This window comes from Poecile atricapillus, chromosome 3, assembly GCF_030490865.1.
Source record: "Poecile atricapillus isolate bPoeAtr1 chromosome 3, bPoeAtr1.hap1, whole genome shotgun sequence".
NCBI classification, from domain to species: Eukaryota; Metazoa; Chordata; class Aves; order Passeriformes; family Paridae; genus Poecile; species Poecile atricapillus.
This window is the reverse complement of record NC_081251.1, coordinates 79,799,282-79,813,571: the sequence shown is the minus strand read 5'-3', so window position 1 is coordinate 79,813,571 and position 14,290 is coordinate 79,799,282. Positions and strand designations below refer to the sequence as shown.

General features: G+C 38.1%; 1 protein-coding gene across 5 annotated transcripts in view; it reads left to right on the top strand.

Moving 5' to 3' along the window:
* Nucleotides 1-14,290, top strand: part of CRIM1 (cysteine rich transmembrane BMP regulator 1) — a 174,798-nt gene that overhangs the window by 39,684 nt on the left and 120,824 nt on the right. The gene's annotated exons all lie outside the window — the stretch shown is intronic.

The following is a 14,290-nucleotide window of genomic DNA, read 5'->3' as shown; positions in this document are numbered from 1 at the left end:
CTGTCATTTTTCCTTCTGTATTTCTGCAAAACGAGTGCAGCCACTTAAAATCAGTATGGTTGCCATTAGTGTAGCCTTGAAAAGCAGGTGACTTCCCAGTGCTTTGTGTTGAAAATGATTCTCAACTTCTTGATGCTGTCTGATGAAAATTACTAGTTTTATGTATAGCATCAACATTGCAGGTCTTTTTTGATATTGATTTTCAGTGTAAAGTGCATGAGCATGATTACTGTGCCAGAGCCAGCACTGAAAATTACTGGAGAGGTTTCAGGAATTGTTCTGATTGCCCTTGGCCACCTGATAAGTTTCATTAGGTATTAGAAGGCCATGATAGCACATGGTAAAAAAATTTGGTCACAGTAAACAAGGAAAGTTTACAGTTCTTTACAGGTAAATTTTCCTGTATTTTTACAAGTGTAATCACAAAAACAGGTTGTGGAACACTCATTCATCAAATGTAGTTGCCACCCTTCTGAGTGGGCAATGAGTTGGGGTACATTTGTGTTTTCAGAATGCAAGTCTCTAGAAAGCCTTGAGAAGGTTTGGTAAGGTAGTTAAGGTAGATAAAGCAATCTGCTTAGGCAAGTAATTTATGTTATTTGCTGAAATCTTCATGGTGATAAAAAACAAGCTGTGGGCAAAGCAGGAGGACAGATGGATTACAAATGAGTATCACATGAATTTGCCTTCGGATCTAGAGTATGCAAGGATAAATGGTCCGTTTCTACGGGACAGAATAAAGCATTGTTTTGAATTAAAATTACTGTCCCTTGCATCTTTCAACAGTACTTTAACAAGAATGGGAAGCGTTGGAGAGACACACTAGGTTTGTTACTGGGCTTTTTGTTAAATCTGTAAACATAAACAAATCTTGTAGTCTTTGCAAATGTCAAACTTTTTCTTGACCTCCAATTACATGGAAGCATTGCCTTCAAAGAGTTTTACATTAAAAAAATCAGTTGATGATTCATAATTTAATACTTCCCTTGGTTTTGTTGTCATCAACTTTGCAAACTAGAGTTATTTTTGGCAACATTATCTTGGTGTCATAGATTTCTACCCTTCATGCCTTGAAAGCATATTAGTGCCTTAAAACCATATTAGTGCTTGATCAGACTTTCTTAACTTCAGCTTTGTATGTAGTCTGGTAGCTCAGCAACTACAGAAAGACAGAATACATGTAAGTGTGGCAGGGTTCCTTCTAAGCCCTTTGAAACAGATATTCTTTCTGCTTCAATTTCTTAATCTGAGAAACTGCTATATATCTCTGTGATCTTAATAAAAATTAGAGGGTGCTTATGTATTTTAGTATTTCTAAACCAAGGCAGTTGAGGCTAAAGGGCTAGGCTTGCTGGGCTCTGAAGATAAATGGAGTTATCCCACAGTTGATTTTAGTGGACAGTTACATTTTAGTGAGGTTATTGGAGCTGAAAAGAAAATAGTGAATTAGTACTGAGAACTTACTGGCATCTTCTTGGAGCTATTAAAAGTCATAAGTATTTAACTTTTATCCACTTCCAGATGTCTTTAAGGAGAAATACTTTGGCTACACGTATCAAATAAAAGGTGTATTAAAGGGTTGGCACATACGTTTTTAGCCCTTAGTTTGCTGTAAGTTACACAGTGACCCTTCCAGGAACAGTTTGTCTCTTGCACTGATGCCACTGGGAGAATGTCCATTAGGAGATCTAGCTGTAAACAGCATTGATTTCTGCTTTGTTTTATCTAGTTACTACCCATGCCATCTTACTGCTTCTGATTGGGAGCAAAGGCCTTGATAGTCAGCTGCAAGGAGAAGCAAACAGATTCAATGCAAGACAGGTTCCTTTTTTACTTTCTCACTTTCCTTAGGAAACATGAGAAGTCTGTCTAATTGCTTTCTTCCCTCTTCCTGCTCCTCTGAGTTGTTCAGAAAACTGTAGTGGTAACATTCTTGCAGGTTTCTGTGCAGCTTTTATTTCCAATATCACTTGTTCCCATACAACTTGGAAAAGTGACATTTCCCCACTCTGGCAACAGCTGATTTTCCTTCTCAAAGGAATTATATGGCTATAATGAATAACTTCTACTTATGTGTGAAATTTCCCATATGGAGATGATCAAAAGACATTAACTACAAAATAGTGTATGATGTGATGTGGAAGTGCCATAGTTACTGGTACTCCATTGCATGCACAGGGAACCATTAGCAATCTGATAGCTTATAGGTGATTATATTTAATTAACAATTGATAGCTTATAGGTGATTATAGCTAATGGTGGTTGTTACAAATTATTCATGGACCTTAAAGGAAAAAAAAATACTCCAAGACCAGAAATTGTTTCAAATATGTATCCTACTTAGAGTAAGGGAGAAAAGACAACTAGGAAGGAAATTAGTTAGGAAAAACTTGTAGAATCAAAGACGAACAGTTTTTCAGAAAGCAGTAGAAAATGACTGGTGAATGATATGGAATGAGAAATACTGCAGTGTGATATAAAAAAAGAAAAAAACACAACAAAAAAACAACCCTGAAGTCTTAAGTGGTGAAGCATGCAGCCAACTTCCTAAGAAAGAGGGAAATGCCCACTGTAACCTAGTACATTGGGTTGAAATGGTGTTTGTTCAAGAAAAATCTCACACACAACCCAGAAGATTGTTTAGAGCTAAGAAGTAAATGTAACTGAAGTAACATTTAGAAAGCGTGATGTTTGCAGGCCGTTTTCCACTTAGACAGATTTGGTGTTTGACCACCCTTCCATGAAACACGTTTTCCATGTGTTGAACTGGAGTGGTGCTTGCTGCAATTTGTGACTGTTGCGTCTGCTTTCCTACTGGGCATCCTGCTGAAGAGTGGTGTGCTGCTTTCTTTGTAGCTGCAGTCAAGCACTTGGAGCCAGCAGTTAGAGCACTGCCAGGAAGGGGTCACCTGCTGTCATCAGGGCTGCAGCCACTGTGCTTTGAGGCTGGCAGTCTACCCTGTTAGTCACTCACCTTGCATTCCACCTGTCCAGTCAATTTCTCCCTTTGGTTGCAGAGGTATTATGGGGGACCCATGTTCAAAGCTTCATTAAAATCAAGGTAAATGACATCCACTGCTTTCACCACATCCACCAAACCAGTCTTTTTGTTGTACACAGTGATGATGTGTAATTCCAACAATGGTGGCCATTCTGAGTCACTTATTTCATGTACCCAGAAGTAGCTTTCACAGTTCTAAATTATTCTTCTGTATGCAGGAATTCTGTAAGTCCAGTTTACTCTTAGATGTCTTTAACTTTACCTTTCTCGGTCCTGATATAGTCCTTAATCCTCATGAATGTGCAGTGGCAGAGAGCCAAGACTGCTGAAAATAGACCTTATCAGGAAAGGCTGAGGCAAAGGAGGCATAGAGTAAATCAGCCTTCCCCATATATTTTTGCTGCTAGATCTTCCTTCCATTAGGTAGCTGCTCTTGATTTCCTTAATCTTCTGTTTGCTGTCATTGTAGCCTTCAGAAATCCCTGTGGTTCTTACCCCCACCACCAGTTTCAAGTAAAGCTTTGGTTTTCTTAGTGTCATCCTGGCGTGTCTGAGCAATTGTCTCTGAGTAGCTCAACTCCGCATACACTTTATTTTCAGTTTATATAAATTACTCAGGAAGTGTTTGGGAAAGGTTGGGTTTACTTAAACTGTTCATGGACTTTGGTTATTGCATACTGAATATATGAGCTGGTCTACACTGTAGACTGAGAAAAATTTGACCCTTTTCTACAAGGACAGCAAATTTTAATAGCTAACTGCACTGCTGCAGGCATTTATCTTTCAGGTACACAAGAAGAAGGAAAGAGGCTTTTCTAAAACTCAGGATTAAAATTTCAGTGAAAAGCATTATTGTAGTCTGCCTTTGCTCCCAAGATATTATGATACATTGTCTTCCTTGATGACATTGTACAGAGAAAAATATTAAAGGTCAAAGTACGCTTAAGAGCTCTAGAATGGCAGCATTTGATAAATTTTATCAGTAAAACAAACAAAAGGCCAGATGATGAGCATTTGGGAGTTACTTAGTACCAGTCCTAATTGAATTGCTTTTGGCATTGACAAGAAATTTGTCCTATGCCAGTATATGTGAAAATCTGTGAAAGAAAATGCCAAAAGTTGCCTATAAGTTTAAGTGTCTTTTCATGCTTTTCTAGTAAATTAAAGCATTCAGAAAGTTCTAATATCTGTTTTGAACAGAAAATGTGCTATACATGATGAAGGCAAGCAAGAGAGTGATGTTGTGCCTGGATGTGTGACTAATAAACACCGCAGGGCAGAGCAGCACTTCCCACAGTCAGTTGCTCAGCAAAAGGTTCAGATTAAAGCATTTTTGTGAGGCTTCTCCTGTGGAGATTTACCACCTCGTGTGCCCACTTGAGGGAAGAATTCTGTGCTTTGTAGCTCTTCTTCCCTTTGATTTTTTGCGCTGACTTGGTGATCTGTAGTCTCCTCATTGTTTTCATAGGCTATAATTTACTGCAACAATTCTTCATACTTTAAGGAGATGATGGGAGCTGTATAGGTGGTTCATGGGTCATATAATGTTAAGCAAGATAGGAAAGAAGGGTGGCAAAACCAGTGGGTTTGTTTTTATAATGTTGGTGATTATTCACTTTGCTCTTCAGGAATGCTGAGTAATTAACACTTGCTAAACACAGACTTATTAATACAATAAAGCAGGACTTCAATTGCACCAGAAGCTGAAATAGAGGTAGTGGAGAGCAGCATAAGTATAATAAAGGGCAAATGCTAAATGCTAGAATGTCGAATGCTGGAGTACCAGTATACTGGGATACTGTGTCATGTTAGAAGAGTAGATTTTTGTATTGCAATCAGTTCTGGAAGTGGAAGGATATGTATTAATGCTTCCACATGATTGAGTTGTGCAAGAAGTAAAGCATATTATATGTGTCCAGAGAAACCAGGAGTTTCTGACCATGCTGCTTATATTTTGGAGGGAGGCAAAAGAGAAAGAAACTTGAAGTCATTATGGAGGGGGAGGGGAGACTAAAAACTGATTATTTAATGAACAATGTAATGGCTGAAAGTCTGTTGGGATACAGCTGGAAGGGAATACTGTAATTAGGTCATTTGATGACCTGGAATAAAAGATCTTCCCTGAAGCTCTGCTGAAAGTCAAGGTTTTCATCTTCCTTCACTAGTTTTTCCTCTTTCCAAATATATATACATGGCATCTATTCATACTGAGATTTCATAAATAGGCATTTTAGGTCTGGTAAATTGTAATAGTTACTTCACGTATCTCCTACTTTTTATAATCAGTCTCTTGTAGCAATCTCTGCAGAGAGGAGTAAATGCAGGTTTTTGCAGTTTCAGAGCTCCCTGTTTTTAAAGCAAGCATGTTTCAATGTGTTTATCAGTCATATTTTTAGGATGTGAAAGAAGAGTTTATGCCATTTAAAACATTCTGACTTGGCCTGTAGCATAATCAGATCTAGCAGTAGCTTACAGGAAAATAACATTCTGGAAACTGCATCACTCAAGGAAATTTGGCACTTTATTTTTACTATGTCCTTAAAATTTAGTTTTTCATGCAATTGCATTGCTCATTAATTATAAATTCCTACTTCTGTAATTTCGTAAGAAGAGCTCTTAAGATTTTAATTGAGAGTTCATCATCTTAAAATCATACTCCAATTTTAGTTTCTAAATTTTTGGAAGAATATTTATGAATGGAAGGAGAAATATTTTCAGCACCAAGTTGGAACATTTTTGAGAGGACAAGCCAAGACACAATGGAGAAAATGCTTAATACTCATTTTAAGGATTCTTTTGTGAAGTTGTGAATCGTGTCAGGCTTCACCTTGTGCTGCAGTGCAAATGTGGAGAGTATAGTGTTGCCTTTAACAGGTTTAACTCTGAAACAGTAGAAATTAATGAAACCCAGGCACCTGTTTCTTGGATATTACTCTAAAAGAAGGGGAACTCTTATATTTGGAGTAGTAGTTCCAGTGGGGTTATTAATTATGCCTCATCTCCTACATAATTTCAGTTGATAGAATTCAGCATGCTCTCAGGTTACAGCATTTTCCAACACCAGATTCTTGTATCTTAAGCCAGAAGATACCATCCAATCTGACCTATAGTTTAAAATGGCAACTATAATTGTACCCAGTGAAACTTAATTGAAGAGATTAATAGCAAGATTACTTATGTGCAATAATCAGTCAAAATACTCAGATGCAGTACACACCATAAACCATAGAACTCTTTCTGATTCTTTCCCAAAGAAACTTTAAATTGAAATTCAGGCCTTCCATACTCTAAGATAAAAATGGGCATTCATGCTAGTTGTTTTCAGATTATATAATAAAAACAAACGTGTTGGATAAAAAAATTGCATGTATGTAGCATCAAAACTTAAGCTCTTAATAATTTTAACATTTTGGAAAGAGAAGTAAAGATCCTTTTTATGGATTTTCTGGTTTGGATGCTTTGAGATAGAACTGTCCTGTACCATGCTTACATTAAGTCTCCCAAAATACTCAGTTTTCAGTTTAAAAACAGGTTATGTAAGAGTACAAAATATTAAGTCAGACTGCACATCACAAGATCACACATCTGCTTGGTGAAATGCTAACATTAATGGTTTAGAAGCTGATCACTTCTGTCTTGCATAGTTTTGCTTTCCAGCCAGGCAGTTTTCACAGGCTTTCTGATTCATGGTAAGCCTTTCCAAATCCCCCCCTAGACCCTGAGAAGATCCCACTGTCTTTTCCACATCTGGTTTGTTCACCTGTTATGTGCCTTCTCAGGGATCTCCTGTGCACTGGGATCCTGGGCTTCCTGTGTTTCTGCCTGTCTGTTGCCTCATCCCGAGACTGTGGCAGCTTCCCCAGGCTGAGTATAGTCAGCTGCCTTCAGCAAAAGGGATGCTTTGTCTTTCATAAGATCTCACCTGAAAGAGTTTAACACACTGGACACAGCAAACAGGCAATCTTCTTCATGGTTCCTCACCAAATAGTGAGTGTTTAATTGAAGAATAACACACTGAGTACTACATGTGTTCCCCTGAGTGAGCAGAGCACTGCCCTGGGAATTACCCTGCACATTCTGAGATACCTGACTTGGATACAGAAGGAGCATAGCTGTGTTAATGAGCACTTGACAGGTTAATCCATTGTCTCTCCTTTCTGATGTGTCTATATGGGAACCTGGCAGAATTCCCCAGCAGCCACAGTCTGCCTTGGGTTGCTGCAGTGGCCCCATAGTGCTGCAGCTTATGGTTCACCACAGGGTAGTTGCTTTGTGGTGAGCCATAGGAAGTCTGGCTTGAGACCATTGCCAGCTGCTGTTTCCAATGCTGGTACAGCTCCAGAGGCAGGAGAAAGGCAAGGTTCTACAAATAGTAAGGCCAAGGAAATGACATAAATCTAAAAATCAGTTATCTCAAATAAACCACATATTTTTCCATTGCGATTTTTCACTAAGGCTTTGTAATAATAACCCATTCCCAAGTGTTGTATTTCTGGAGGACATTTTACTGCCACAAGGAATTAGCATGTTCAGCCAAAGCTTGAACTTTCTCTGTGATTATTAAATATGAGATGGAATTCCTACCAGTCTCTCCTATGCTGAGGACTTCAGATCTTTTTTTGAGGCATAGTCAACTGTTCTGGTCTCCTGACCTGTCATCTATCACACTGTTTCAAAGTGCATACTTACCAGCTGGTTTGTGTTGAAAGCTTAATTTTATTGAAATCTAGCTGATGTGACTGGACTGGATTCATGATTTAGAGAAGATAACAATTTTAATATTACATCATCAGCATAGTCGTGTGTTGTAGTCATATGCTCATGAATAGTTCTTTCACTTTATTTTACCCACAGTATGTGTTAAAACCCAGTATTTATTTGTTGCTGTAATCAAGTATAGCAGTTAGATAGCTTGATAGATGTAGCTAGCAATAAAGACAGGCTGTATTTGATCGTGTGTTTTGAGGTGGTGTTGCTTTTTTGATTAATAAAAGGGCATTGCTGTATTGTAAACCAAGATGAGTATCTCAAATTACATTAAGGGTTATATAGATTAAAACCAAACAGTTTTTCTGTTCAGCTTATATAGAAAGTGAGTGCAGGATACCAACCGATGTGTAACTGCGAAGAGTCAGTGGAAATCTGGTTAGCATGAAGGCTGTCATTGGAAGTGTAGCAGTGTCAAGATTTGTATTTGGTATCTTAGCAAGAGCTTAGTAAGGATCTAGGGATAATGGGAATGTGGGTGATTCTAGTAATCTGAAGGTGGCAGATGCACCTTTTTGAGAGTGACCATTTGCCCTTCAGCCTTGCTATTTATCTTTCTTTTCTGTTTTTTCTTAGTTTATGGTTACAGTGAGACAGAAGTAATATAATTTAATAATTATGCTACTTGAATATTCATTACTTTATTATTAAGCAGGTCATTTTAAAATATACATTGCTTTTGCATGGCAGTGAGCCAAGCCTTGCCTTAGGTATTGGTGTTAGATGTGCATTCTTCTTATTTTCATTTTGACTTGTTCTTAGCACATAGCTTTTTTTTTATTTTTTTTTTTTTTTAATCAGTTCAAGAACCTTACTAATGATAACTAGCTTGTGCTCTTAGGAAAAGATTCCTAGATGTGTTTGTAACTTTTTTAGAATTGGAAAAGTTGATTCTACCTTCTGCAGTGTGTTTAGTGTATAAAGAGAAGTGGTATGGTTATTTTTATTACAATTCTGTAGCAGTAGAAAAGATTCAATTGAATGGGGTACATACGTGTATTTTAAAGATGAAGGTGTAAAAGATCTAGAATCTGCAAGCTAAAACTTAGGGGGCAAAAATCATTAATGTTAAGGCTGGTAAAACTTTAAATTAATATTTTTCCTATCACTTGTAGTTTTAAAGTCAAGCTCTGGGTATCTTTCTAAAAAGATTCATTGGCTTAATTGGAGACAATAGCTGCTTTTTTTGTTGTTTGATTTGGTGGAGTGGTATGTGAATATTGCAGAAGTCAACTTATATAATACTGATTCTTCCACTTGGTATTGAAATAATTTGGGGATGCATGTGTATGAATGACTACAAAATTTATTTGAATGAAGTGTAAAGCAAGAGAGGAATTAATGGTCTACACTAGTGAAGGCAAAGTCATCTGTACTAGTCAGCATGGATTCACATGGGTGAAGTCATGCTTGACCAGCTCAATAACCTTCCATAGTGATATGACTGGCTTGGTAGATGAGTGGAGAACAGCAGATAGTTGCCTACCTTGGCTTCATAAGGCTTTTGGCACTGCTTACAGTAAGATCTCATAGAGAAGCTGATGAAATATGGGCTTGATGAGCAGACAGTGAGGTAAAAACTGGCTGAGCGACCAGGTCCACAGAGTGGTGGTCAGTAGTTCAAAACCTAGGTGGAATCTGGCAGCTAGTGGTGTACCCAGGAGTGAGTACTGGAACCAGCTCTGCTAAACATCTTCATTCATGATTTGGATGATGAGGAAAATCTGTTGATGGTACAGAACTGGGTGGACTGGCTGGTACACCAGAGGGTCATGCTGCCATCCATAAGGACCCTAACAGCCTGGAGAAATGGGTTGGCAGGATGAACAAGGTGAGGAGTGCCAAGTCCTGTGCCTGAAGAGGAAAAACCCCAGACAGCACCAGTGTATGCTGGGGGCTGCCCAGCTGGAAAGCAGCTTGGCAGAAAAGACTCTGGCTGTCTGGGTGAGCATGGGCCAGCTCTGAGCCCTTGCAGCAAAGAAGGCTGATGGTATCTTGGGTCTGCATTAGAGTGTTGCCACCAGGTGAAGGGATGTGATCCTTCCCTCTTACTCAAGCCTCATGCGGCTGTACCCAGAGTACTGTGTCCAGCTCGGGGCTTCCCAAGAGAGCTGTGGCCTAGCAGGGAGTGTCCATCAAAGAGGACAAAGATGATTAGTGACTAGAGCATGTTTCTCATGATGAGAGGCTTGAGAAAGCTGGGACTGCTCTGCTTGTAGAAGAGGAGGCTTGGGAGTGGTCTCTACCTGAAGGAGTGCTGTGTAGTAGACAGAGCCAGGCTCTTTCTAGTGGTGGCCAGTGGCAGGACCAGAGGCAATAGTCACACACTGAACACAGGAGGTTCCCTCTGAACATCAGGGAATGCTTTTTCATTGTGAGAGTGGCCAACTGCTGGCAAAGGTTAAATCAAAGTCTTTATCCTTAGAGATACACAGAAGCTATCTAGATGTGATCCTGGGCAGCTTGCTCAGGTTAGCCCTGCATGAGTGGATTTGGACCTTGTATATTTCTTTCTTCCTGATTTAAATAAAATAATACAACTGACTTTGTTCTATGGAAGAAAAAAACTATTAAAACTAAAAAGGCTGCTTGCAAGGGCTTTTATGCTCTCTTCCACACAACTGTGAACTTCAGCATAGGTCTTCAAGGAAGAAGATGAATAATATATCTATTGCTTGGCTTAAAAAATGCAGTGTTTACTGCAGGGAAAATTTTCTAGGGTAGGTATGTAAGACAGGAAGGAATTGGCTGGATCATAGTGTTCTTTCCTTTGAAGAGAGAAACTAATCATTGTTGTCAGTACAGCTTTTAAAATAAAGCCTTAAGGGTTTTGCCTCTTTGAAAGAATTGTAGATCAGTAGAAGTAACATCCAATTCAGAAATTGTGGTAATTGTGAACTAAATATTTGAATATTTGAATTTAATATCTTAGTATGCTTCCATCTTAGTATCTTCAAACTGCAAGGGTTGTGTTATGTAAAAATATTAAAGCTGCATTCTACAATAAATTATTGCTTTAATAGTTGTGTTACAATGCCAAAATATTGCAAGAAAATGACCATTTTCCAAATAACTTTAATGTATTTTTTGAAAGGTTATTGCAGTCTCTTGCCCTAAAACCTTGGATGAGAAACCTGCAATTATTATTCCTTAGAGTGTGACTTACGTGACTATGAAAATAAATTTTCATACTATTACCATTCAGATTTGGAAGAAAATTGACTCTTGGTAGTGTGTTCCCGTGTATACAAGATCCAGATTTGAATTTCATAGTTCAATTGAGACATTATTTTCTTGTTTTGGGACATTTCAAAAAACATTTCAAAATGTTTGAAAATATAGATGGACATTTTCTCTGCTTGTATCTTTTGGGGGAGGAAAAAGTCCAACAAATGTTGACATCCAAAATTAATTTTTCCAAGAAAGTTTATTGCAAGTAAATATGGAGTAACAGCAAGATCTTTTTTGTTGTACTGCTTTTGGGGTTTTGTACCTCTCTCCCTGCTGCTTTTCATGAAAGTCCTACTTTGCCTCAGCAATCTTTTGGTGTTTTTCTGGTTCACCGAAAGTGTTACAGAGTTTAGCATTTTAACAGGGTCAAAATCCTGTCTTGCACTGTAGACTAAATCTTAATTTTCTGTTATTATAGTGATAGCTGCTTTAAATTCAAGGACATGAAAGATACTATCGAGATTTTTAGACTATTCTCCACTTCCCCATTAAGTGCTTAATCATTTAATTCATGGAGCTAATTTAAAGCTAAGAAAGTGTTGTAAAACTACAGTATTCTTATTTTTCAAAATGCTTTTCATGTCATGCTGAGTTCTTGCAGTAAGAGAACTTCATCCAGCAGGACAAAAATAATGTTTCATTGTGTGAGAAGTACCTTAGACATCTTGTTTCTGAACTTTCATCTCTAAAGCGTCATTGAGGAAGGTGTGAAAATCAAGTTGTGCTCGCTCACTTTTTTTCATTTGCTGCTTGCAGTATAACCTGAAAGGATGTCCTGAAGTGATCATCTGCCACTAGTCTGTATTACAGTATTTGGAGGTTGACAAAACTTCTTCACTTAGTGAGGGCACTTGAACTTACTTCTATGCCTGAAGTAAAAGGCCTTCAAAAAGCAGCCCTGTAGAGGAGCCATAAAGAGTTTAAAGCTGTCCCTTCAACTAGCAGTTGCAGCAGCTTAAACTACCTGATGCCTAATGGTGAGCACTTCCAGCATGGAGAGTCTCTCCTCCACTGGCTGAACAGCTCCTCTCAGCCCTCTTCCAGTTGCCTGTCCAGATCAGCCTCTTTTGACCCCTCTACACTGCAGCTCTTTCCTTCTCCCATACACTTCTGTACATGCCACAATAAAGCTCATGAATGAAAAAGTATATCTTTTCTTGCTACTTCTAGTTTAATTAAAACAGTCTCTTTCATAGCAGACTATGGTGTCTAGCAGCACTGCAGCATTTCTTTTAGCCTTGGTATGGTTATTAGCATATAAACATAAATTTGGTGTAAAAATTACTCATAATACTAAAAATATGAGCAACTGATTAAACTGTTCCTTTATAGAGTTCTTTGTCCTTGCATCATAATATATTTTTCAATGTCTCTATTCAAAGAAGAGCCCAGAAAACCTATACATATATAGTGATGCATCTGTTCTTTGAAAGAGTTGAAGATTTTACTGGGCTATTTTGATTAGGGTAGTTTCTGGTAGGTGTAATTGTGATATATTCTGCACTTTTTTATTTTATCAAAAGTATGGATATGTTGCATTGGGGCTAACAGGGAAGGTGGGGAAGATGATCCAACCACCAAAGGTCTGAAATGCCTTTGCAGATATCCAGACTTGTCTGCAGCATTATGTAGGATGGGGTAATTGGGTTGCTAGTTCAGATACTTCAGCTGGATTATTTAATACTTCAGATACTTCAGCTGGATGCCTCAAGTTGAGCATGTCTAGGTGATACAAAGCTCCTTGTCATTGTTAGAAAAGCTTTTGCTGTGTTTTATGTTTTTCTGCCTCTTTTTGCATCTTCCATGGCACCTGCACTAGGCAAAGAAAGATGCATGGTATATAATTAACAACTAAACATATGGTGACTGCCAACTATTCTAAAAGGCAAAAGAAAACTGACAACAGACAAAAAAATCCTCCAAACCACTCACCCACCCCATCCCTCCAAAAAACCATCCCAAACCCAACAACAAAAAACCACCTTTTCTACTTTTCTGTCTCACAGGTTACTAGATAATGACAATAATCAGATACTGGATTTATTCTGCCTTATCCTTACCTTTTAAGAGTTTATTTTCCTGTATTTCAAACTCTGTCCTTACTTGACTGGAATTGGCAACCTGTTTAAAACCTCTCAGGTAGAGGTGCTAGCAGATTGCATAAGCTTGAAAAATTCAAATAAAAAAGTATTAACTTACTTTTAGCACTGGCAAGATATGCCAGTATTGCTTCTCTTCTCTCTCTTTCCTTGAAGAAATCCAAGTTGACATTGCTGAAATGTGATGTTTTTTCTCCTTAATAGAAATGACTCGTGCTGAAATACAAAGAGTTCTGGGTTAAAGGGCTAAGTTTGCCAGTTAGAAGCAACCAAAATATGATTTCAATGAGAAATGATAAAAAGCGTTAGTTGCAATTTTTAATGATAAAACGTAATCTAAACCAGAGGCTTTTAATGCTACCTTATTTTATTGTTTTGTGAGGGGTTTGATTTTTTCACCTCTATATAGTCTTTCAACATAACGTGCTTTTTATTCTAAAACTTTGAACAATATGGCACTTGTGGTTTGGTTTCAGGGAAAACCAGACATGTGCATCTGAAATGTGTTTGAAATCGAGAGCTCAAGGGCAGTGTGTTGAATGGGCTTGCAGATCTAATGACTGGGTGGCAAACAATATAAACAGGCCATTTTAAGACTTTCTTTTTTGGAATGGAATAGGCCAGTGCTGCTTAAAAAAAACCCAAACAAGTTATATTAAAAATCTTTCATCTTGGCATTTCCAAAAAGTGAACAGCTTCCATTTGCAAGAGAAAGTAACTACTGTGAACTATCCAGACCTGAAGAAAAGGTTGTGAGTCTGTAGTAGGTAAGTGTGTAAAGTACTGCATTGGTCTCTGGAGAACATGAAGCACGTATTTACCACTGTTCCCAGGGTTATATTGGGGCAAGCCTCTGCAGATGAAAGTGCAGGACTAATGCAGCAAGTAGACAAAATAAGAGGAAATTAGCAAAAATCAAGTAAATTGGGGAAAAAGTATTTCTTAACAAGCGTCAGTACTAAATCAAACCTGATAAATTGCAGCGAAGAAAACCTGACTTTTGCTCAGAAGTTATTTATAGATATATGAAGTAAAATTACTCAGACTATTGCTCAGGCTACTTCAAGGTAGGAGAGACAGATGAACCTTCTGCTCCAGAAAGGTTGAAATGAGCCTTTTGAAGTGAAGGCTGAATCCAAGGTGCTTGTTGCACCTGTCAATCTGTTTCACGTTCACCTTTTTTGGTGATAGT